General features: G+C 36.8%; 1 protein-coding gene across 2 annotated transcripts in view; it reads left to right on the top strand.

Moving 5' to 3' along the window:
• Positions 1–25,419, top strand: part of LOC149235308 (uncharacterized) — a 177,288-nt gene that overhangs the window by 64,394 nt on the left and 87,475 nt on the right. For both annotated transcript variants that reach the window (XM_089372072.1, XM_089372071.1), the window contains exon 2: positions 10,555–10,648. The gene's annotated coding sequence lies outside the window, so the exon portion shown is untranslated. The remainder of the gene's footprint in view (positions 1–10,554; positions 10,649–25,419) is intronic.

Raw genomic sequence — 25,419 nt, 5'->3', positions numbered from 1 at the left:
TTGGTCACTTATCTACAAAAGTGACCCAGAATTCAGCCACACATACCATACGCTCTTGGAGGGTCAGCAAGTTCCAGATTTTCACCTCCAAGATGATCTATTATGCCATCTAGGACACCTTTTTGTTCCTTCAAGTGAGTGTGCGAAGATGATTTGGTTAGCGCACTACAGTTGGTCCACTACGCACTTCGGGGTTGAGAAATGGTAGCAGTACTACAAAAGTATTTCTATTGGTTGAATCTTTGACAGGATGTCGGGAAGTACATCAGATCGTGCACTGCCTGCACCATTGCCAAATCGACCATCAAGAAGCAAGGTCTCTATACTCTGCTGCCTACCCCCAGTCGACCTTGGGAATCCATCTCCATGGATTACATGTCAGGCTTTCCTTCTACTAAGCCTGGCAACGACCATGCTTTTGTGGTCGTCAACAGATTCTCGAAGATGGCCATTATGGCAGCCTGCAAGAAGAGTATCACAGCAAAAGCCACTGCTAAACTCTTCTTTAAACAAGTGTGGGTACACTTTTGGATCCCATAGTCTATCATCTCATATCGGGACAACAGGTTCCTCAGTACATTTTGGTCCAGTCTCTAGTCGATGTTGGACACCAAGCTCACTAAGTCCACAACTTTCCATCCCCAAACTAATGGCCAGACAAAGGTCGTCAACAGGATGATCATACACATTATGCACATGTACAACTCAAAGCATCCACACACATGGGATGAGAGCCTCCCCTATGTCCAGCACAGCTACAACCGAGCTCTCCGCAGCTCAACTAGCTACAACCATTTTCAGGTGGGCTTGGGATTCCAGCCACTATGTCCCATTGATGTGGCCATACCATTTGCAGTGACTAAGGCAGATTCAGCTCATGTCAAATCTGAAGCCGACAAGGAAAATAGCTTCATTGAGCACATTCAACACATCCGCCAATAGGTCCATGACATATTGGAAAAAGCCAATGCTAAGTACAAGTAGTGACATGATCAACATCAGGTGCCACACAAGTTCCAGGTGGGCAACAAAGTTTGGCTACATTTGCAGAAGGAGCACCTCGTTGGGCCCCACCACAAGATTCACCCGCTTCGATATGGGCCATACACCATCACCAAGGCTGTGGGAGATAATTCTTTTGAGCTCAACATTCCCCCATTCCTTGGCCTACACCCAGTGTTCAATGTGGATCGCCTTCGGCCATACTTTCCACCATTACTGGACACATCCGACATTGCAGAACAACTCACACCAATAGAGTTAAATCCAGACTGCATGGAACAAGCTGCAACTGATCGGATCATGGACACGCAGATCAAGAACACTCGCCAGCAGAAGATCCAATTGTATCGAGTTGTCAAAGCCGGCCAACTCCTGCACCAAGGAAAATGGCTCACTAGGGACCAAGTTCAGCAGAAGTTTCCTCATCTCATGGAGGAACTCAACGCAATGGAGACCATTGCTTCCTAAGGGGGGAGGAATGATGTAGGTGGATATTGGTGGTCACCCACCTATTCCACTTGGAACCCCACCATTGTTTTGTCAGTGTTTTTTTTCCTTAATTATAGCACAGTTTACTATTTTTGGCAGTTTTTCAGGTCCTGAACTTCCGGAGCTGTTTTGAGGCCCTAAACGACATTTTTTTGTCAATATTATTCTAGGAAATTTCATTGAAATCACATATTCAGTTGTAGTCCTTGGAGAGATCTTTCCAACGAGGTATCATGCGCGTCAAACAAAGATAGTATGACCAAGTTACGACCCCGGGAAGTTGGTTGCCCAACTAACCCCAACGAGGCCCATAAACTCTTGGTGTTACATCTCCTCGGGTTAGGGTTTTGGTTGTTAAGGGTTTTCTCTTATTATTCAATAATAAAAAGGCCCTTGAGCCTCATTGTAACTCAGTTCAGAGGCATGTAGCTGCCACATCTCTTCTTAGAGATAAGCTACCATCACCTAAGCTAGTCTCATTTCCATTATGTTTGTAAGCATATTTCATTATTTGATATTAATGAAAGGAAGTGTTATTTCTGTTGCATCTATGTATTTTATGGTTATATCTGTAATTTGTTGCGTTCTTGTTTAAATTCGGATCATGGACCAACTTAATGAACTTGATGAATTCCACCAGGATGCCATACAACATACGGTTGTCATCTAGTAGCAGTGAGCAAAGTGGCACAACAAATTCATCAAGAAGAAGAAATTCAAAGAAGGGGATTGAGCCCTATTATTTGATTCAAGATACAAGGATTTTAAAGGGAATTTTTACACTCGATGTTTGGGACAAGTTAAAACTATGTTTGAAAATGGGTCTGTAAGGCTTCATACCATTGTGATGAATGGACACCATTGATGGCTAACGAGCATCAATTAAGGCTATATTAGAGGCCCAAGTCCAAGGAGGAGTTCATCAAGGAATTAGTTAAGTAATATGATTTAGAATTCATAGAGAAGATGGTCAATCTATCCCCTCCCACAACCTCTTGATTTTGCAGTCCCATGTTAAAAAAAAAATATAGCAACAAAAACTTGGTCTCGGGAACTTCTAGCACCTAGTAATATTGGAAAACCAATTTCTGGCCAAGTTACTAGGGACAAAATCCTTCTTACTGTGAAAACCTTTTTGAAAGGCGCAATAGGATAAATTTTGCTGGAAAACTGGGACACTAGCTAGCAAAGTATGAAAAAAAAGGAGGAAAAAAAACGAAGTGTAAAAGAAAAAGTACTTGTGAATAAATTTCTACTAAGTTATCCACACCTATCTTTTCCATAAAAGGCACTAATGATATATAAATTATTTTTCAGGATGGGTTGCAGAATTACATTCAATGCATGAACATGGTGTCGAGCAAACATGCCCACGTTGCAATTTTTCCTATTATCCAAGTGCTTTCTTTTCTAGCCTCTTGGTTTTTCTTTAAGCAGATATTTTAAATATATTTAGAGAATAATATGTGTACCTGGTTATTTTACCCATTGAAAATTCTTTTTGACATTCCTAGCCTATCTATTAATCACTATTTTAACCTCCTGCTATCCTATTGCTTATTTTTAGTCGAAGGACTAAATCTTTGCTCAAAACCTTTATACCCCTATATCTACCTTTATGCTAAGTCTAAGGACTAAAATTAAAATTAAAAAACAAGGGGGTGGAGAATTTGGCTTAAATCCTTTCTATAATCCTAAATCCTAAAATATTTATAAGGCTTTCTTCCTAACCTATATTCCTAGCACACACTATAAAACTCTCTTAACCCATTTCAACCATATACCATGGGGCCTTTGTCATTATCCTATAACGCATACCACGATGAGTTATTCCTAAAATTGGAGGGATGTTTCTTGAACGATCTTTGCTACCTAGGTGACTTGTCATCATCCAACTCAAAAGTAGGTTGAACGATATTTTCTACATAGGCGACTCATCATCATCCAAGTCGATAGTAGGTTGACCTACCTAGAACAATGAACATGCCAAATAGGCATGTTCACGTGACAGAGGCCATTCCATATCTGATCACAGGAGTAGGGTGCATACATTGTGTGAAATATAGAAGTTTGCCACCTTACATCATTCCGCAACAGGTGAAGTATTGTTTTCATAGCTCAAAAAAATTGTTGAGATTTGGCTCATTCAAACAGTCACCCATCATATTATGGTCATTCATTCAAATAGGGTATGATTACGGAGTGGTTTGTGATGTGAAAACTAATTTGTAGTGTAGGGGTTACATGGAAGAAATGCATGGGAGGCACCATCAATTGTATTGAACTCGAAAATATCAATGATATTTAGATTAAGCCCGAGGTATGGAGCGTGTTTGTAGAAGTCAGGTAGGTTGAATTCCTTGGTCGATTCCAAGGGAACGACACATCCATTGCGCTGGAGTTTTCCTAGACTTTTAATGGAGCATGAGCATTTGTCATGCAACTTACTATCATGATTAATGAGCTGATGATTTCTGTAGTAACTAAACTTTCTCAGGATGGAGAGGATTGGTTGAATAATTTCAAAATTGATGGAGACTTCTAGTGTCTTTCTTGCAAAGGCCATCCCCACTCCCATATTTAAGGAAAGGTATTCACAAAGAGGCCTTACTTCCTCTATGGAAATATGTTTTCTTTGTTATTTAGAAGTTCATGATGTGCGAAGGGAGATATATCCTGGTCTACCATTATCACATTAGGATCTTGATGCACCTAACAAGGTGTAAACCCTTTAATATGGTGTATTTCTTGCTTAAGATCTTGATGCATACGACTACATTAGTTTGAAAAAAAATGAAGAACCTTGATCTAGGGTTATATCATCAGGGCCTAATCAAGATGTTAATCAAAGTTGAGTTACATAGGTTGGATATATCATGGGAGGTATTTTTTTGAGGTGTCAGAAGTAAGTCGAGAGAAATTGTCATACCTAGAAGTAAACAAGTAAGTTCGAAGGCCCCTTCAACAAATGGGCATTGACATCTTTCCAGAATTTCAACATTTCCACAGACTCGGAAAGACAAAGGTCCAACTCTTAGCTTTGAGACTTCAGACTCAGTGGAGGAAATGACACCACCTGGGGAGATAAATTTTAATGTACCTAAAACTATTATAGAGGAACTTCACAATTCTAGGTGTGAGGAGGGCATTGAGAATGTAGCCCCATTCCAAGCATAAGGCATACAATTACTGAGGAACTACCCACAACCTTCAAGGTTTGCACTGGTAGTAGAAAATCTAGGAAAGTTAAGCATAACAAAGGTAAGGTTGTAAACCCTAAACCTTTTTAATTTCGTATCCCTAGTTATTAGGCTTTGCTCAAACAAACAAAGAAATTGATTTTAAAGAATGAAAAGATTAAAGCTAAATTAAAATGACATGGGCCTATGTTAAACAATTTAGGGCCCTTACTTCATGCCATAGATTAGAAGGAAGATTCCACAGCCAAGGCCAAGATGTTTTTTGAAGGGTACACTAAGGAAGCCCAACATGTTATTAATGTCATTCTATATGACATATTAACCAACACTTATGCCTTTCTTCAATTAAAACCTGATATGCCACAATGGCATCAATAAGGAGAGCCATAGACAGGTGATAGAAAAGGAAAAACAACGATGGTTTTCAATGTATCTAATTCAAGAGGAAAAATGGAAGAATCAAATTTCCAAGTGGAAAGACTTGTACCAGAAAGAAAAAAAGTTGAAAGAAGCAAATTGATAGATCGATGCAAATATTTCTACCTGCCAAGTACACTCAAGGGATTACCCTATTTTCTTACATGATCTATAGGCATCTTTTTGATTAAGACAAATTAGGGATAGTCAACCTCATGAAATAAATCAACTTGAAACCTTCATTGAAGTATACCACAATTCAGACACACTGGACCATAACATACTTTGTGAATTATACTTATTTAACTTCATATTGCTAGATAATTCTTGTTGGAAACCCAACCCTTTTGTTGGGGATATCCAAATCTGAGATTTTATGTCCTATATCACCAACTGGGTTAAGCGGAAAAGAGACTCATACTTTCATGGAAAAACAAAACTAGAGGCTCGACTAATGGTTTGAGAAGAGTATCCATTGAACGACCTTGTGGTTAATAACTTAGCAAGGTTAAGGGAAAACCCTGGTGATTCTGCTACTATCAGGCACAACCAACGTTATGCTACTATATAGTATCACGAATTGGCATGTAGCCATTCTTTAGAGGCTCTCATGGTGGCTCAAGATATTTGGGAAGGGTTACTAACACTCTTATGGGATATATATATATATATATTCATGAACAATATGCATTGTGTATGTGTTAATATCCATTATCTCATTTTGTTGTGTTGTTTTATATGAATTTGGAAGCTTAAGTCTTTGGCCTGTGTTGAACGACTAAGACCGTAGAGGCATAGGTCAACCTGAAGCATGGGCCCATCAAGGTATGGTTTTGTGCCAGTGATTTGTTGCTAATGTGTAAGTAGGTTTACATTGTCTTGTAGTGCTTTGACTTTAGTTGGTTTCCATTTTAGTAGACGTATTGTTTATTTTCAAGTACGTGTGCTCTTTTATTTTCAAGCAAGTGTGATCTTTGATTTCTCAGCAAGTGTAATCTTTCCTTTCCCAGCATATGATTTGATCCAATAGTTCAAGGATGTTTGGGCAGCCTGTTCTATGACAAAAGTTGTAGAATCAAATGCTACAAAATTGTCTGAAATACATCCCATGATATTGAGCTCACCCCTAAATATGTTTGGGTGCTTGAGGTGTCACATACCCCTATTGTGCGCTGTTTGTAGGTTGATTCTCTCATTTGATCCCAAATTCCCATGAATTCTGCAAAATTTGCCTAACAAAAAGACAAATTTAGAAAAGGAGGTCATGATAAAAAGGGGTAAAATATGTTGTGAGGGGTCTGTTTAGATTGAGTTACATATTGTTAAGGAGAGTGGCTAAGTGTTGAACTTATAGAGCTTTGAATTTCTATGTTATCCAACTACATTTGCAATTCAGTTAGCTGCCGACATAGAGCATCAATTTCATCCTCCTAACAATTGGCGTTTTCCTTAAGTGTCTGAAATTCGTCCATGAGAACGATGAGAATGTTTACCTGCTAGTGGGATTTCTAATGTAAGTCCGTATTTTCAAGATGTCAGTCTACGAATTGTTGTGGACATTCATGAAAAGCGCTACAACCACCAACAACTTTTGGAGTTCCTTTCTGAGACATCATTATATAGATAGGGGGCAGGGGAGTCCAGGGACCAAAGTTGAGACAACAAGGAGAGGCTATAAGGCTACCGTCCGAGAGAATTCTAGAGGAAGCAGAGAGAGGTGGCTTAATATCACAAAGAAGAGTAGGTGGAGAGCCAAAGAGATCATGGCATTGACTGCACAAGAAACATAGGAGAGAGGGATAAAGAGATTTCCAGTACCAAAAGCAAAGTTTTAGAGACCTACATGTGGAGAAAATCCACAAAGAAGATTAAGGAGTACCTATTATCATGAGGAGAGCGGAGCTGCCCAAGGAATATTCTTTAGTAGTATACCCAAAAGCCAATTGCACTGCCACAACTAGAATAACAAGAAATTATAACTTCCCAAACCAACAAAGAAATCCATTGCACACAGGAGTTGCCACAAACAAGTTTGGGGAGAATTGTGTCTACAGTGCCAACCAAATTATCCACGACGGGCTAGAAAAACCAATTGCATTGTCACGAGCTCAGATGAGGAGGAGTTTGGCTTCCCAAGTTAACATAGAGACCCACAACACCCTAGATTTAATTGGGCTGCACAAATCACTCCCCACAAAACTATGTGAGAACCACTCTCTACCAGATGTATAGATAACTAAAAAAAATTGACCTAAATAAATCCCATAGTGCACCAAATAACACCCTCATCTTTGAGAATAGTCACTTGACATAGAGGGGAATTCACTCGATCCCATTGCAGACTGAGCCAGCATGGAGGGAAATTGCGACATAACTAGATGCATACGATGAATCTAAGCCTAGGACCAAAGAATTCACACGCAATATAAATCCCTTCACCATTAAGGTCCATAATAACCCACCTCCTTGAAGCCATTAAAGTTTCAATTGTAAGATCTGCTCGTTGGTTGCAATATCATCTTGTCGTAAGTCTTAACACATGCAAAAATACTGGGAGGATCATTGCATGGTGTGTGCGCTTACAACCAACCATGCTACCCCATTTGAAATTCCAACCATTTGATCCATAAACTATATAGTTGATGCCAATATGGGGGAGGAAGGGGATTTAGAAAGAGACTTTCTTATTACTAAATTCATTTTTTGAAAGGGCTTGTAAAGCAACTCTAATAAACTTCATAGATGCTACGAATGGAGAGAATATAGTCATGAGATGTTTTTCCATCCAAACGAGTCATTGATGTCAATCTGGCCCATTTTTAATAGACACACAATTTTTGCTTGTAAGTCAACTGCAATATTTTGAGATCTTGGGATATGAAAAAAAGTATTAAGGTGAAAACATTCCAAGTCACTCATAATTGTGTAAAGAAATTGTTTAAGTTGATTGTCTTTTGGGAAAGAGCCTCTATATAAATTTTGAATGGTGAGGTGAGAGCCCCCCAATATTACAATCTTGGTGATTTCCATCTCTTTGGCCAAGTTTAGCCCCAGCGAGAGGCCATACATTTCACCTTGTTTGTTGGTATGCTTGCCTAGCCCCTAGGACTACTTAAACACTTGTTTTCCTCTAGGATTAAGAATAAACCCTCTCCCTCCAATTACTTTCTACTTTTTAGTATAATGGAGACGTGTAATTATTTCACCATTCAATATGGAGTTCACACATTCTATCTAAAAAAATATTGATATTACAATCTAGTATAAAAGAGATGTGCAATTCATTTATTTCATTTGACATATGGTGTGTGTGTGCGCGCGTGTTACAGAAAAATAATTTAGTATCAGTCATAAATAAAACATAATATGGAGCTCATATGTAGCATTTAAAAGATATTAATAACAATTTTTTTTTCCAATATGGGTTATAAATAAGAGATTCCAATATGCACGTTAAGTAAAATATTTCAATATCAAATAGAAAGAGAGAGCTCTTATTCCATTGAAACTTGTTTTGTTTTGTTGTTGTTGTTGTTGTTGTTTTTTTTTTTTTTTTTTTTTTAAATTCAAGGTATCGGGGATATTTTTAATTCTTTAAATACTTAATATGGAATTGGTATATAACATTTTGAACAATTTTTTTTTTGTTGGTTTGCCCCATGGGGATTTGAACCTTGAATCACATGGTTACACAATACTTCATAACACAATGATAGCCAATTGAGATGGCCCCCGTGGCCCAACATTTTGAAAAAATATTAATAACAATTGTGTGTCATAAATAAAATATTTCAATGACTATATTGAGTAAAATATTTCAATTAATTATGTATACATTATATGAAACAAATTAAAATAAAAGATTTCTTATGGTTAAAACATTTTATTAGTTTGTTGCTTAAGATGAAGAAGATGTGTTATTGGATGGGAGAAGAATGATCAACCCACAATGGGATGCTTATCACCATGAATGTACAAGCCTAGACACCCTTAGTGAAGTTTAATTCCCCCAAAGTAGCTTCCATCCTCAACCCCTCCCCATGAGGTTTGAACATGTGGCCTAACAGGGACTAAACCCCATGCAAACCAACTATTCTACACCTCATGGGTGACACATGACATATATATAACTTAACCCCATATCTATCAAGCCTCTATAGCGATTAAATTTTCTTTAAGTACAAATCTTTCTTTAAGTGTCTTCTTAAAAAGGTTTGCACCTCAGGGGATTTGATAGATTCGGTGTTAAGATGAATCTATGCTCTATATTCCTTCTTACACTGTTAAAAACAATTACTAACGTTACATAATAGTGCAACCATATTAATTAAATAGACGGTAAATGTTGATAGATATCAATCCATAATAAACTTCAAAACACTTGCTTCATAATACATTTCAAGTTGCTAATTTTTTTTTTTTAATAAAAAGTAATTAAATTATAATTTTATTTTATTATTATTATTGAGAAGAAGAATTGCTATATAAGTTAAATGCATATACATTTAGAAAAAAAAACATGTAACAAGATTCTTAATCATGGATATTCACTTCACTTTATTATAGAGATTCTTAAATAAACTTTGTTATAATACCAACTTATCAATAATCCTAATTCATTTTATATGACACTTGTTCATATGACATTTTTTTAATTAATGAATTTAAATAAAAAAAAAACATAATTACTTGCCAATTTTTAATTTGTATATACTACTAAAAATATTCTAAAATATCCTATAAAAATTAAATCTCTACCATCTATTTAAAAATTCTTAATAATTAAATTAAAATTTTTAAAATCAAATCCTAAAATAAACATAAATATTAATATAATTAAAAATCATATATTACATTCAACATATTAATCACATTTACACACTATTACTTAAATTACATCTACTCTCATGCATAATATCTGGAAAAAAAAACCAAACACACTGCATAGTATTGAAGAAAACTAAAAAAATCTCAATTTATTTATTTATAATTAAATATTAATAACCTCAATTGTTTTTATTTTTTAATATTAATTTCTATCTATTTATTTATAATTAAATATTAATTTTAATTGCTTTTATTGGAGTTGTATTTAATAAGATTTTTTGGAAGCTTTCCAAGTGAGTTTTTCTGGTTTAATTTTTCTAAAATCTGGTATGAATTTATTGAAATCACAAGCTTGATGGGTATCCCCTGCAGAATTTAAGTGTCATAGAGTTTTTCAGAGTGCTGAATTCATATATAGTAAAAAAAACCAGTTTAAATAATACAAATTAAGATTTCACCTCAAATTTTTCTGTCAGATTCTGGATGGTGAAGTCCAAAAAATCGCACTAAAACAACTCTTTTTTATTTTTTAACATTTTTAAAAATTAAAATTGAGAATTGTAACATAATCTATACTTGACTTTGACTTGTGATTTGATGGGAAAAAAACAAATTGCAGAAATAAATGAAAGCAAAATCACCGAACGAGAACGGAGATCTCTCTAGCGTTATCTGCGGGCGGGTGTGTGTCATTTCAGGTTGTAATCTCTTATGTACGTATCTAATTCTGTCTGTCTTTATTTGTTTTTTAATATTTATAACTCTAATTCTGTCTGTCTTTACTTGTTTTCTAATTTTTATAACTACAATTATAACGAACCTGTTAGGCAGTTAAATTTAGATTGGAGTTTGATATGTTACCAGGACAAGAATTGTTGGAGGTACTGAATTACTAGAAATCATGTTGTTTTAGTTTAATTGCTGTGGAGTTTGGTTGTTTTTTCAATCTAATATGCCAATTTTGGTTTTAGGATCCCAAGAGCCCTAACTATAATTAGGCAAAAACCCTAATAGGGTTTCTTATAAACAGCCAAATCCCCGAAGGTAAAAAGTCTGCTGCATCAAATTCGTTGAGTTGAAGGATTTAATGTACCCGTAGGCTGATTATTCATCGGCTCTTGACGATTACAATAGGATTTTCCCGTGGTCGAGAATGTTGGCAGTACTCCATTCCTACTTGTGTGAGTCGTGTACAATCTTAGTTACATCGTTTTACTGGTAGCAGGTTATTGGTGGGTAAATCTTTTTTCCCTTCAACATTAACGGCTAACTCCTATTTAGGCTCCAGCTGGAAAAAAAATAATGAAAAAATTTCCTTAATGAAGAGATTCTATTTCGTATATTAGAAGTCCCATTTCCGATGGAAATCTGGCCAAAAGTTCCGCCCGATGCACTTATTTTTCGGATTTTAAGGTTATGGGCGGATTCAAAGGCCCAAAACCCTAGGAGTAGAGTTCTTCCATTGCTGGAATTTGTAATTCTGTGGAACTATCATTTCATTTCGTGGCATTTTTAATCTGATTTCGATTAAAAATTCCCTAGAAATAGGGGCCGTTTGGGTGTCCCCTGTCCCCAAGCTATTAAAACAAAGCATTCTACAGTTCCCAAGCAAAGTTAGTTACAACATATGTAATTGGGTCGGTGGAAGTCCCAACGGCCTTAATGAAGGGTTGGAATCACTGTTTTATCTGATGTTTATTTTGTACATATATCAGCTACAAAACATTTTTCACAGAGGAGGTGGTTTATTTTTCATCTTACAGTCAATTGACCTTTATATTAATAAACGTACTATTTCTGTAAACATTTTTATTAACATTATGGTATGTTGAACTTATAAAACACTGATTTATTCTTCATCTTATAGTCAATTGAGCATTATATTAATAAAAGTGCTGTTTCTATAAACATTTTTATTAACATTATAATTAATGTTATGGTATGTTGAATTTATAAAACACCGATTTATTTTTCAGTCAATTGATTATTACATTAATAAAAGTACTGTTTTTATAAACATTTTTATTAACATTATAATTAATGTTATGGTAGGTTGAACTTATATCTTATAAAACCTTTTTTACAGGAGAATTATTCATCCTATCACCAAACAATTATTATATTAATAAGAAAGGCACCGCTTATATAAAAATATTCTCATTAACATTATAATTATGATGTATTGGATCTTGTATAATGTAAGGTTAATTATCAAATTTCAAGTAGGCCAAATAGTTGTTGGATGAAAGTTGTCATTGATGTCAAAGGGTGAATGGGTCATTGTTGAGTAATGTTGTCATTGATGTCAAAGCCCTAATCTTAGGGATGATGCCCTAGCTTTGGGATGATCAAAGCATGTGATAATAGTTCAAGAAGCCCTAAAGAGCAAAAGGGTTTAAGCCCTCAAATGCAAAATTGACAGTCAAAAGAAAATCAAGGAAAAGGTGGTCAAAGCCAAAGCAAATTCAAGGAAGGACTATATCATCACGTAGCCCTCATCAAGACCTTTCCAATGGTATATGGCACTCCCTCTAACTCCTCACGGTTGAAGAGAAATGATTTTTGGATTTTTGATGCTCCATTTGGATACCCTATCTTTGAATGCATTTTTACTCCATTTACCTAGCTCAAATGGAAGTATAACATACATGGTTGGAAAGCTTATTCCGAGACCTTTCCAACGGTATATGGAACTCCCTCTAACTTCTCACGGTTGAGGAGAAATGGTTTTTTGAATATTCACTATACATTATGCCAATTGCACAAACCAAACTAGCTAGTGGACAAGGCGGCCCAGCAGGTGGACAAGTCGGCCTAGTCTAGACACCGAATGCAGTATATATAGGTGTGAGGAGGAGACATTTTAGAAATTTGCTCAAGGAAAATTCGGATCAGTTGAAACAAACGAAGAAAAAAAGTGTTTCTGGGATTCATATTTCATGAATCGGAAGCGAGGAGAGGCCGGATTGGGGAGGCTATCTATGGAAGGACTTTTGGCACATTTTTAAAGGATTTTGGCACAATTTTTGAAGTTCTTTTTGGCATCATTCTTGTAGAAGTTTGGAGCATATCTTGAAGTTATTCTTGTAGAAGTTTGGAGCAGATCTTGAAGTTATTCTTGTAGAAGTTTGGAGCAGATCTTGAAGTTATTCTTGTAGAAGTTTGGAGCAAACCCTGATGTCATCCTTGTAGAAGTCTTGAAGCAGATCTGAGTTACCTTTTGAGGCATATCAACAATCTTTTTTGAGGCAGAGTTTTGAGGGAGATCTGAGCTACTAAAAGCAACAATCCAAGGTTATGTTCTAAGGGATATCTAAAACAGTTGATTGAAGGTATGAATTATTCTATTTTGTTGCTTTGGAGATCAAAGTTACAATGACATACCTTTTGGAGCAGATCTGAAGTTGAATATGTTTAGGCAAAGATAATAGTGACTGTATATTGTTGTATTTGGGTCATTATCCCTAGTATGGGAGCCCAAGAATTTTGTTCTTTCTTTTATTGTTGAGGGTGGCAAGGTGGTGCTAGGGAAGGAAGTTGTAGCTTCCTTTAGGAGGTTGTCGCGTCCTTCTAGTGAGAGCTGGTAAATCTGGGGTTGTAGTCCTTCCAGTCGTAGTTGGTAAACCGAAAGTTGTAGCTTCCCTTGTAATATAAATAAATTGTTCATATATCTTTTGTGTACTCTTCATATGATCTTATTGATTAATGCTTGTGATTTTTAAAATTTAAATTGTAAGAAAAAGTGAAATATCGATTCACCCCTCCCCCTCCCCCTCCCCCTCTCCCCCCTCTTAGTATTCCAACAATAATTGACATCCAAGTTCCTTTGTCCTATTAAAGAAAATGGAGTCACATCAATAGACTCTCAGACCCTTGAGGTAAACTAATAGAATATCAAATGGTAAGGTGCATTCAAACTTTGTCTTACTTCTGTGGTGAAATAGTGAACCACATTTTAGTTGAAGTTCCACACGAGCAATTAAATATGTTCCAGTGAGATGACTTATGTACTTGGCAAAGTTGAAGAGTAAGAACATGATGGACATGAGATGACCTATGTACTTGGCAAAGTTGAAGAGTAAGAACATGATGGACATTAAAGAAAAAAAACATGGAAACACCTTTGTTTAAAGCTCAACATGTAAAACGAATTAATAATGGAGATAGACAAGGGAAATAATGTAAGATGAAGGTAAGAGTATAACTTGGTTTTAGAGAAAACTAAAATAAAAAATCTTAAAATAAGTAAATGTAGAAATATATAGATATTAAAATAAGATAATTTTGTTCTTTGATCACAAAAATAAGTCCAAGGAACTAAAAAAAAGGTACTACCAATGTAATATAAAGTGGAAGTGCCCTAACGACTCCTAAACCTAAGCTATCAATAATAAAAGAAGACAAAAAGATGAGCCACATGGAGTTAAGCAATCACTGAGAGAAAGAAAGAGGAATAACACAAAAAAATGTGTACAACAGCGAGAACTGGTATTTTTCTTCAACATTCTTTAATTTGATAGTTGTTATATAAATTCAACTTAAAGAAAAGCAATGCAGAACAACTGCCCTGAAGGGATGGGGAAACACATCATGACCTAAAACTCAGATCATGACCTGAAACTTGGAATCAATTATGCTATCTGAAGTGGGTATGGGTTTTGGTAACCACTGTGGTTTCTGAAGTGGGTATGAGTTTTGGGAACCACTGATAATGACACCACCAAAATTGTGTCAGAAACTATATATAGAGAGAAAGAGAGGAGAACACAACTTACTAAGTTACTAAGAATTAAACAACTTACAGGTAATTTAATATATTAATACAACTATTCGAAGACCATGAGAGACATTAGGTACGTAAGACAATTTGTCTTGATACATTTCAAAGAGTTATCACTTCAATGGTCAAGGGACAAGTTTTGATGCCGCCAGGGGCGCAACTTGATTGGCGATCACTATTACATGAATATGTTGTGAAAATTTAAGGTTTGAGGTTCAAATCCCCTGATTTACTGTGTGGACTATGCCTGGGGGCGCGCATAGGTTCATCTAGAGGTTTAGTGGTAGTGGTCATAATCGACTCCATATCACATGAGTACAAGCTCGACCTAGTTGTCGATTCCTCTAAATACAAAAAAAGGGAAGAGACACGTTTTGACTCATGAGTATACTAGGGCCTTGCCATTTAGGCTATAAGGCATAGTACATAAAATTAAAAAGGGTTGATCCATGAGTTCAAAATATCACAAATTTGATAGCTAGTAGTCTCATAGTTTTGAAAACTTGTTGGCACTAGATGCTCCACTTTTGGTTGCTAAAGTATGCATAAATTAAGGTTGCTTAAAGACTATATTATGGGCTATAAGATCCACATCCCAGTCCTTTGTAGCCCTTGATGTATGTTCACATGGTGACACTAACTTGAATGGGGAATTTGAAGACTTGAATTGGTAACACCTTTTCACCACTTTTTATTGAGATGAAACACGATACTTATGTCTTGTTTTGAAAGGTTTTATTCTTCATGCAAGAAGAATGTATGTTGCTCACTAATGGAAGAAATATTCCAATTATTGCTACCTAATAATGTGTCTCTTGATAATTTCAAGGCATATGGAATGCGAAAAGCTTCAAAAAGGTGAAACATGAGATGCCTTTAGTACTTGAGATGCATACAACTATAGTTTATACTTATTGAATGATGGGTTTGAACTGATCATACTAGTTTATGCAACATTTGATAATGATGCAACATTAATGATAATACTGTATCAAGACCTTGAGGGACACCTTTAAGGTGGATGGAACACAATTCCATTAGGCTCTGGATATGAAGGGATCTTACAATAGTACTATGCAAAGGGGTGTTGTGTAGTTGAACAATTAAAAGGTGCCACATGTTATATTGGCAGGAAGCTTGGTTGTTGTTGTCCATTCTGTAAAACAACATATTAAGTTACAAACAAATGTTGCAAGCTATTCGAAAAACAATGGGTGCCATGTATTTGAATATAAAATGACACCAATTTTGTGTTCCAGTTATCTTCTCTATGCACCTTCTCTAAAGCATTTTCAAGGAAATTCTTTGGGCTTTGTCTATAAGAAAATTGTTTGATTAACCACAATTTATTAGCTCAATAATATAATTGGAATTTTAGATTATTCATAGAGGTTCAACTTCATATCCACCTAAGGGCATTAAAAGTTTTTGTGTGCACTATGATTAACACCGAGGAATTTTCATTTGGCATGAGCAGAGGAATGTGAAAATTGAATACTGCACTTAGGCTATATGTAGCATCCATAAAATATGTTGAAATCCAAATCATATAGATGTAGGATAATAGCACCTGAGGAAGGAATGCCACTTATAAAATAACTCAACTTATTAGTGGCTTCCTCTCTTCTTTATGAACCGTACTAGAAAATGAAGGAATGCCAATACTACACTCATCAAGTTTAAGATTGAGGAAAAACCAAATTATTTTCAAATCGCCTATACAATTAATTTAGACCAGAAGATTTTTTTATTGGGAGAAAATACTACACACACATAGAAGGACGACAATATCTGCAAGAGCAAAGGAGGATGTATAGTGAAGATTTATCAACGCTATTAAGACTGAAATCAAATCAGAATAAGTAGAAGCATCTTGTTTCTTGGCATCCCTAATCAACAAGTAGCCTTTGGCAAGCAATTGAGAGGGTACCTCTTCCCACTAGGATTCAAGGAAGGGAAATGGGCTTACATTTTTCTCAAAGATACTTTGCAACACATTTTCCAAAGATTAAATCTAGATGAAATTCAATTGCAATTCCATAAACCCAGGAAGTCAAATAAAACCAATTGTTTTGAATTCCCTATAAGACTTGCATGCCAATGGATGGTGCCTAGGAAAATAGTAGGGATTTGAAGATGAACCTATTGTCGGTAGTCTCCTGCAAATTTATAGTTCCATATAATATGCTAGGGGGTTTTCTTGTTGTACGCCAAGCTCTTGTTATCAATGAACCCACTTTTGGCTAACCAAAACTTTTTCGGTAGACCCCAATAAATAATGAACCAGGCAAAGACTTGGAGCTTACAGGAGATTTTGAGGGTCCGAACACTATGCAATCCATTTTTAGTAAGCATTGAAGCGCATCCAAGATTCAATGTAGGGGCTTTGGATATGAAAAATGTTCGTTTTGTAGTACTTTTATGGAGGAATAAAGTTCTATTGTCTACATCTCACTAATAGTTACTCTATTAGAAGCTCAACGAGATTTTTAGCAAGCAAGAGTTATCCAATCAATTCAAGATCAAGATTCCAAGTCCCATAAATATTTCCAAAAGAAAATCCCTTTCCTACTTCATCTTAGAGCTTGAATGCAAGGGATTTCAACTATACTTTGGTATTTCGGTTTCCAACTCCAAATCAATCGATTAGCCAAACCCCAACCAATTTTGTTGCTGTAAATTTCCCTCATAGATGCATGAGTATTGTTACCCACCAAAGTGGATAACCCCATAGGTGAAAACTTTTCTCCTATCTTGGACAACCAGTTAGCCAATTGCCTTATACATTGTTTAGTTATGATGATATGCCACATTCCTCCACCATTTGCACGAGTCATAAACCTATCACCATCCAACATTCCTTTTGAATGAAGGTGGGCTACCACTCAACAGGTACTTTAATCATTTTGTAGTCGAGTGCTTTTACTTAATATTTTGGGCATTCTAACATGGATAAAGGGGTGATCTAGATGTTTCACTGATCTTGATTGTAAATTTGTTCTCTCACCTTATTGGGGGTTTGGCTTTTACCCTTAGTCTAGTGGGACCTCCTCTGAGGCCTTAGGGTTATAGGAAGGGCACTACTTGGAAAACTTGGATTGAAGTAGTATGTCCATAACCACCCCATACTTAACATATTTCATCATTCCCTTGATTTCGCATCCATCATTTGGGTTTGTTGTCATTGGTTTATTGTGATTTAACACCCTCACATTCACATCCTTGAGTTAGGGTTTGAAATCTTTGTCGTAGAGGTTGATGCAACTACAAGAAAGATAAAAGCATAAGATGGCCACAATAAAAGAAAAAGAAAATTTAAAATGCAAAAGATGGTCGAGACATAATTAATGCATGGGAAAAAGCCTAGCGTGAGATCTACCCCCTTCATTAGCCATCACTCGGTTCCTAATCACTAGATGCTCCATCACATCATAAGGAACTCTTGCATGTTCCAACCCTGATGAGCAAAAAACTGACTCATCCTTAAGGGGTAAATAAATGTTATATCATTAAAAGCAAGCTAGGACACCTAAGCTACGCTGCATATCAAAGCATTATCAAAAAGAAGTAAAAGGTGCACTAAAGGGGTGGAAAAAGCAGGTTGAGGAAAGGGGTAACTTATGCCCCCACGATTGCTCCCTCCATACATCTATTGCACTCAGGATGATGGACCACCATCAGCTGGTACTGTGTTCATGGAACCTAGCCATGGAGTCATTCCCCTCCATTAACACCACTATCACAAATACCTATGAATTGAAGGGTTGACCTTGGACATGTCACTTCTCCCTAGGAATTGGAAGTATCTAATAGGGTTGATTATCTAGCCACCTCTAACAAGGTAGGGAACAATTTTATAGGACTTGATCTAGTTAGATATTTGGTGATCCCAATTTGAAGCCTTACTATGCTCTTGACAATTAAATATGGTCCACTATGATGCATTTATGGTCTTTGTCTCTAATGAGTGGTTTTCTTTTACTTGAGTTTGAGATGGTTTTTTCAAGTGGTTCTTCACAGAGCAGCAGAGGCCTAGTGGGCACACTCACTCCATGCTTACTATTGAAAATAGTAAGAGGGGGGTGAATCAATATTTCATTACTTTTGACAAATTTTCACTTAGTTAATCTTGAAACTGAATTCACATCACATAATTAATCATCCACAATGTATGAACACAAAGATTAAAGTGCAAATCAAAATTTGAAGAAGAAATACTTGAAAACAATCTTTAATTTATTACAATCTCTTGTGAGGACATCAATCCTTTGTAAGCATCAACTTACAAAAATTCTAGGTCCCAACCCATCAAGAAGATGAGGACACCAATCCTCAATAAGCACCAACTTACAGTAATTGCAGGCTCCAACCTGAACCCAACCTTCAATACACCAAAACATGGACTTCAAATCAAGCTTGAACTAGATCTTCAAATTCTTGAAAATGTAGCGAGTAAAGGTCTTCTAGTTTGTGCCTTAGCTAGTGAAGACCTCAGTTTGTCTTTATCTAGCATGAGTGCGAACTCATGAGTTGGACTTTAGTTAGGATGAGTTTATTTCGAGTTTACTGGAATAATCATCAAGATGGAATACGTAGAGTTGGAGCTTTAGTTAAGTGGAGTCTTCATTAGTTTGACTACAGAATGAGGTGGCAGTCACAAGTTCAGTTAGAGCGAGTTAATCTTCAGTCTTGATTGAAGGGAGAACGAGTTAAGACTCCAAGTTTTGATTGTAGAAAGAATCAATTAGACTCTCAATTAACTTGCAATCAGAACTCGAGCTTCTAAATTGAGCTAGGTCCCTTGCATGCTCGAATTGGGTCTATAAGGAGAAGGACGAAGGCACATGATTTTACAAGTTTGTTCACAAGTTTGTGAGATCATTCTTTGATTATGGAGAGTGCAGAATTGAGCATCAATTGTGCACAAGGATTTAGGAGATTGTGCCCTACAAAATGGGAGTACATTTGCGCTAGGAAACAGGGCCACAAGTGACCTAAGATTTATGAGCTCCTTGTACGCTAGGAAATAGGAGAAGTGCGCAAGGAAATAGGGGCTCCAGTGTGCAAGGAAGTAGGAGCTGGGATCAAGCAAGAAGCAGGGCAAGTCAAGGCTATTCAACAGGGGAATTGTTGCGTCTTAGAGGGTCGAGATCTATTGATCAAGGCAGGCCAAGATCAATTGTATCAACTGAGATTAGTGAGAAGAAGCAGAACACTTTCTCAGAGACAGATTGCTTTGTAATAGATCCAATTGCTCAAGAACAATCAATAAAATACCACAACAAAGAAAGCAGGTTTTCCCTTTTGGGTTTCCTGGGTAGTATGCATAGGAGAAAAAATTTCTCCTAGATGGTCCTCAGCCAGAAGCCAACAACCCCTTGCAGCCACCAGATAGCTCGATGTGCCATTATCTCTGCCACTTGAGCCAGCCATGTGGTCCCTTGCCCATCTGCTATGATTGTATGTTTGAAGGTGGGCCTCTCGATCTCGAAGGTATGGCTTTTCATTGGTATAGTTGAGTAATTTTCCTTACTTTTCATGGACACTTTGGGGCATGGATTGGTGGGGGGATTTGGCAGAAAGAGTGGGTTAGGTCTGTACTCTTGTCTCCTTCACTCGATTTGGTGGTTACCCTTGTATTCTAGTCCTGTGGGATCTCCTTTATTGACCATTAACTTTAGGGTTGGCACTACATGGGAAATCTTGATTTTGGTTGCATGGTCCTGCTTCCCAACACCATATACACCACTTCTGCTCATTCTAACCCTATTCACCATTTTTCCCATCTGGGTCCACATGGGTCCACATAGGGTTAGCCTTCCCTTCCCCTTGTCCACACCTTGGGTTGGGCCTAGAATGATGCCCTAGAGATTGATGTAGCTAAAAAGAAAAGAAAAAGCATAATTTGGCCACTCTCAACAAGAAATGTACCACAAAATGCAAAAGATGGCCGAGACATACAAATTTAGCACGTGGGCAAAAGCCAAACATGAGCTCTACCCTTTATTTATGGCCATCACCCTGGTTCCTATGGGCCCTAGATGAGCCCCCTCCACATAAAGGAACCCATGATTGTCCCAACCCCTGGTGAGCAATGAAATGCCCCACCTTAAAAGGGAGTACCTACTGTTATATCCTACACATCATGCTCTTATCCCCTGGAGCCCCGAGCAACTATGAAGAAAAATCAATCAAAGGAAAAAGGCATATGAAGAAGGGTGGAAAAACAAAGGCTGGGGTAACTCATGAACCATGATTTGTTTCCTTTTACACTCATATACCCAGGTGTGGGCTTCCCTTATTATAGCTACCCTTGTACCATGACATGTGGCTTAGAGAATTCCGATAAACCCCACTCTATTCCATCACTATATCATTTGCCACCTACCACCTGATGGATGTGCCACGGACATGTCACCCCCTTTAAAGGTTAAAACCACCTAATAGGGTCCTTGATTAACCCCCATTATTGAGCTTGGAGACACTTGTACATGCCAAATCCCACTATGGAAGAGCATGCCACCATGAAGTGCCCCATTGATTCCATGACTTGTAAACTCTTTTACTTGATTATTCTAATGATTTGTTGTATTGGAGGGCAAGGGGATGCATTGGTGTAACAAACAAAGTTCGTATACGCAACATGAATATTCAGAATATCTAGCATATAAGAATGTACCTTAGGGAAGTGTCCCTTTATGAATGGACATGTCCTTAGGGACATACCTCTTCATTAACTAATTACTAATTAATCATTATTTATGATGTGTTATTATTATTTATATTTACATTAGTTAAATCTATATTTTATTCATAACATTGCCTTCCTCCTCAAAAAGGCTTTGTCCTCAAAGCTTGCTGATGAAAAGGCTTGATCTTTTTTTTTGTTTCGAATGTCTTCTCGTCTCAGAACTGTCATCTTCATTGATACAAGTTGATATGATCCTCTAAGTGATAAACAAAATTGTCGCACTAAGAAGGGATCAGACCATCCTAAGTTAATCTTCTGTGGAATCTTGCAGTGGCTAAAAACTTGTGATGAATTGTTATCACATGAGTGGATTGTACAAACTTCAGTATTCCTTGGAACATAAGTTTGTTGTTTATGTTCTGAGTGATACTAGTATGTAGATTGATTGAAAAGTCTGCTCTTGTGATTTGAATGTCGATAAGGAGTTCTTCTGTTTTGACTTTGCCTTATCATGGGTGTGGCATTTATGGATTTACTTCTAGTGCGGTGTTGCTGAATTGGATACAAAATCTTCACTTGGAATTTCCATCTTCTGAACTGCAACATCTGAATATGTTTTTCCTTCAACTGGTTTGTCATTTTCTTGAGTTGTGATATTGATTGGATCAATGTTCGTATCTTTTTCTTCAACGTGGACTGAAGACTTCGACACTTCTTTCGTGATAAATTCTTCTAATTTGTTGTTCAATGATTTCTTATCAGTTTTACGTTTCTTAATTTGAGTGAGTAGACTCTGATTATGGTTTTTGAGATGTAAGAGTTCCTCATTTTCCAAGTCAACTTTACTTTGGCATTTGAACTTTTCATTTTTTAAACACTTAATTTGTTCTAATAGCCTTTGATTTAGGTCTTTTAAGCGCAATATTTTTCTTTCTTCTTTGATAGAATCTCATTGAATTTCTTCTTGACACATTCCTTTTCTTCTATTTTTTTTTCTTTCCTTGGACTTCTTGACCTTCGCAAGTAACTTTTGGCTATGGTCCCTTAGACGCAAAATTTCCTCGCCCTTTATTAATCTTTGTTCCAATTTTGCAAGTTTTTCCTCTCGTTCTGTGATTTGCATCAATACGTCATCTTGACATTCTTCCGCATTAAATAATTTTCCACATGTTGGACAACATAATTCGCAATTTTTATGAATCCATGGATATTCAATGTATGTTATACAAAATGGACATTTAGTCCAAAATAATGATTGTTGTGTGGAACTCATCTTCTGTTCTTTTCTTGAATTCCTTTCTCAAATCACTTTTATAATATTTTTAATAATTTTTTTTAATATAACCCTTTTTTTCCTTGTTTTTTTTTTACTTTTTTTTTATAATTTTTTTATATGTATCTTTTTTTCCTTTAATTTTAAATAGTATTAAACTTTCTATAATTTTTTAAACGTTTAAATTCCACTTTGTAATAATTATTTTTTTAATTAGTATATACCCTTGCTTTTCTTTTCTTATTTTTTTATACCCTTATTTTTTTTTTCTTCTTTGATACTCTTTTTTAATAATTTCGACCAGAGTCAATAATTCGATTGTTTTATTAATGGAGGGAATGAATTTTATTAATTCGATGGCAATGTTTGTAGTCATAAATTTAGTCCATCTCAATTTATTTATTTAATGTTGTTTTTTAGAGGGTCGTGACTCCACAATGGTTGGACAATTGGCACTTTTATCTCTTGGCTTAGCTAGCTTAATCAATGAAACATATAGATTGTTGCATTGTAGCAAGTTAGTGAAGTGGATGAAGGTGCGGGTGCATCAGCGACTGCTGCTGGTGACAGCGAGTGGAATTTTTCATTGACCACTGATTTCCAGTAATTTGATGTCTATGATTTGGCCACCTCGTATTTGCAATGAACACGTGCAAACGACTTGCAGATGACGACGAAGGTTAAGGCGGTGGCAGCTTGAGCAATGGTTCGTTGCTTCGATGGTGGCAACGGTGGTCGCACAACATGAGGAGACTGGGCACTGCCGTACTGCGAGGACAAATTACGGAATGTGTTGCACTCAGGTCAATGATGGCGGCTGGAGCGACTATGGGTCGATGGTGCTTACTGCAGAATGTCAATATTGGGGAAGAAAATGTGGTGCGGGTGATTCGTCTTGCGGTGGTGGAGGAATTGCTACCGGTGGGGGTGGCGACTATGTAGCGTACAACAGGGGAATGAGTGTGGGGTAGGCGAGTTTGCAGTGCGGCATGGCTATCCGTCGACTACAATTCGACGACGGTTGCAGAGTTGGTGTGGTTGCCTGACGACGGTGGTTTCAGCAAGGTTAGCGGCTCACTATGGTTGGCGACGACAGGTGAGTTGTGTGCGGTTGCGGGGTGGTGGAGTGTGGACGATAGTGTAGAAAGCATCTGGTTGGGGCAGATAAGGCTCACAACGGTTTAAATGTGTATATATGGTATAATAATTAATTGGAATCATCTGACTTCGTTGGGCCACCGTACCACTGCAATAGTAGAGAACCTGCACTTTTTTTCTATAATATATGTTTTCTTTTCTTTTCTTAATATATTATTTTTTCTTATTTTATTCTATTTTTATTTTTATTTTTTAATTTTTAATTTTTAATTTTTTTTATAGACCCTTTTCTTTTCCTATATAATTTTTTTTTATATAACTTTTTTTTTCAATTTTTTTAATCTTTTTTTTTTGAAGTGGCCAAAGGCGTAACAACAAGATGGAGAATCTCCAGAAACTTGTAGTGAGATGTTTGAATTGCAACAATAATAAAGTTGATGAAGAGTCGATGGCCAAGAGTCGGATCAAACTGGCTCTGTGCAGCGGTGGAGCAGCTAGAGGATCGAACAACTCTGATACCAATGTAACGAACAAAGTTCGTATACTCAGAGGAATGCTTTGATATCAATGTAATGAACAAAGTTCGTATACTCAGAGGAATGCTTTGATACCAATGTAATGAACAAAGTTCGTATACGGAACAAGAATACTCAAAATATCTGGTATATAAGAATGTCCATCATGGAATAGATAATATATTATATAAGAATATTTGAATACAAGTGAGATGATTACAATGAGTGTGAGGGCCTGCTTATATACCCTAGGCAGGTGTCCCTTTATGAACGGTCATGTCCTTAGGGACATACCTCTTCATTAACTAATTACTAATTTATCATTATTTATGATGTGTTATTATTATTTATATTTACATTATTTATATCTATATTTTGTTCATAACAATTGGATCTTATGTAAGATTGCAAATGGGTCTCCATTTGGGGCTTGGTCCCCCTATACGGGGTCCTAGCCCTCCATAGGGCCACATTGGCACTTGTAGGGTGAGCATCGAGAGCCATGGGCCTCCACCATAGCAGAGATTACTTCATGGATCCCCAACACCGCTCATTGATTGCTCGTGTTCCACCTTTTGTATGAGGATGATGCACCTGGTTCACCATGCCCAGTCGACTCCACACTTGTAGTATGCACTTGGCAGATGTTCCAGGGTCCAAATGAGGATGTCTCACTAGAGGAGACAAGGGAGGGCTTATGTCATCATCCTAGCCCTTACAGATGGTTTACATGCATTTTCGATCCACTTGGAGACCCATGAGTATGTCCTTGTGCCCCCACACCTACTTGGGAGCACCACAGTGACTTGTTTGGAAAGCAAAGGGCCAACCCCTTGTCCACTATGTGTGGAGTCCATTTTCTCACCATGGCACACTTTGGACTTCATTAGGCCTCCTCAAAGGCCCAACGACTCATTTTATTGATCATTTTGCCCTCTTGAGAGGCTTATTTTTATGTCATTGAGCTATCTTGGTGGGCTTGTCACCAAGGGATGTTATTATTGCATTATTTGGGGTTCATTTAGGCCAATTAGGCAAATTGAACTCATTAGAGATCATATAAATAGACGAGAGGTGATTCATTTCTCTCATCATCACTTGGATTTGGGTTTATTAGCTACTTGGAG

This window comes from Pinus tabuliformis, chromosome 8 (genome assembly GCF_031772625.1).
Source record: "Pinus tabuliformis cultivar Carrire ecotype Pingquan chromosome 8, CPIR1, whole genome shotgun sequence".
NCBI classification, from domain to species: Eukaryota; Viridiplantae; Streptophyta; class Pinopsida; order Pinales; family Pinaceae; genus Pinus; species Pinus tabuliformis.
The sequence above is the reverse complement of the archived record's forward strand: the minus strand, read 5'-3'. Positions and strand labels throughout refer to the sequence as shown.